General features: G+C 37.2%; 1 non-coding gene across 1 annotated transcript; it reads right to left on the reverse strand.

Moving 5' to 3' along the window:
- Positions 1-506: 506 nt before the first annotated feature.
- On the reverse strand, positions 507-612 carry LOC131159029 (small nucleolar RNA R71). Its single transcript, XR_009137645.1, has one exon. It is a non-coding gene; the product is annotated as a small nucleolar RNA R71 (small nucleolar RNA).
- Between the last annotated feature and the right edge of the window lie 1,301 nt (positions 613-1,913).

The raw sequence follows: 1,913 nt of genomic DNA on the forward strand, positions 1-1,913 counted from the left end.
TAGGTCCCTTAGGAAACCTATTTCTAATCCGGAGAAGGCTAAGTTATCTGAATTGAAAGAAATGGTTAAAGATAACCCCCCAGTTCCAGCTAAATAAATCCCAGAACCCCACGCTCCTCACCTACTTGTTGTGGGAGAGCAACACCTTCGGCCTCTTAGGGACTACTTTGTACCTAATGCATACACATTGTCATCTTGCATTCGTTTCTTGTATGTTCAGGTGGCACAATTTGAGATAAAGACTTTAATCATCATGATGCTGCCCAACTTTCATGGGAACTCTATTGAAAATCCTTATCAGCATCTAGATGAGTTCTTGGAAATTTGTTCCACCATCCGCATACCTAATTTTTGTGGTGATGACCTCCATCTTAGGCTTTTCCCATTCTCTATGAAGGATAAGGCCAAATATTGGCTGACATCCTTAGAACCGAACTCGATGGCTAAATGGGCCACCATGCAACATGAATTTCTTAAAATGTACTTCCTAATTAGGAAGACTAACTAGCTTCGGAGAGCCATCACAAGTTTCTCATAGATGGATGGGGAACTCTTTTTCGAGACTTGGGAGTGCTTTAGGGACCTGCTCTGTAAATACCCACATGACAAGGTCCCCAAGTGGAAATTGGTTCAAACTTTCTACGAAGGGTTGGCTGAGAGAGATAGGTCCATGGTTAATGCATCGTGCGGAGGTACCGTCCTCACTAAGCACAAGAACGAAGCCTAGATTTTCTTTGAAAATTTGGCTAAGAATTCTCAGTAGCACATGGCTGCTATTCATAGACTATCGAATCCACCAACTTTGAAACCTAAGGGAGTCTATGTGTTGATTGCAAACCAGGACTTAGGCCCTACTCTGCACGCTATATCTAAAAAGTTACATCATTGCTTGTCCATAAGACCGTAGACAATAGCGTGTGCAGAGGTTTGCGCAAATTTGCTCTTGAAAGTTAAGGTGTAATCCAAAGAGGAGGGGTGAATTGAGTTTATAAAATTCTTATAAGTGTTTTTACAAATTTAAAGCTTTCTGTATACTTAAACAAACACACAAGAATGTTATGATTTTAAATACTTAATTAACCCAACCACAACCAATCACTTCAATGTCAATCACAAACCAAACAACAATCAAACAACCAACCACACAATACTTAACCAATTTGTGAGAGCTATTGCACTTTCTTATTTCAGTGTTTGCAAAATTTCAGTTTATAACTTTATATGAATGAATATTTTTGCACATATTTTAATCAAGATTTCTGTAAGCGATTAATGAACGCGCTCCCTTTAAGGTTTCCAAAAAAGATTAGCTAACATACTTTCTTAAATTAAAAGGTCTTCTCAATCTCAATTTTCAACAACTTGCACTTAAACAAAATTTAAATATGCTGGAATTTTAAGAGTAAAGGATAAGAGTGAGATCGAGTTTTTTTATGAGGTTTGGCTTATCGTCAGCCTACGTCCTCACCTTAGGCAAGACCACCTAAGGATTCCACTAACACATTCCTTGGCAAGCGGAACAAATTGTTTACAATCCCTCCTTTAGGGTGAAGCCCCTTCTCCAAATGATACCGCATGCTCGATACAACGATCCAATGACCTGAACCATCAAAGAAACAAGAAACAATTTCTTTTGTACAATAGATGCTCTCAAATATTGCTGGTTAGTACAACTAAAAGCACTAATATACTTTAAAACTAATATTAAAATAAATTGAATTGAAGCTCAAGAACTAATTCATTGAAATACTTATCTTGATGAAAATCAGTAAATCAGATGTTAGAGCTCAGAATATATTGATTAGAAATCAGAGAAACTCAACAATTCTCAGTATGAAAGAGTGAGCAAGAAAGCTTTGAGCAAGAGCAATTTTAACTTTAAAGCAGATTTTCAATGCTTGGTGTGAATTTGA

The sequence above is a fragment of the Malania oleifera genome, chromosome 6 (assembly GCF_029873635.1).
Source record: "Malania oleifera isolate guangnan ecotype guangnan chromosome 6, ASM2987363v1, whole genome shotgun sequence".
NCBI classification, from domain to species: domain Eukaryota; kingdom Viridiplantae; phylum Streptophyta; class Magnoliopsida; order Santalales; family Ximeniaceae; genus Malania; species Malania oleifera.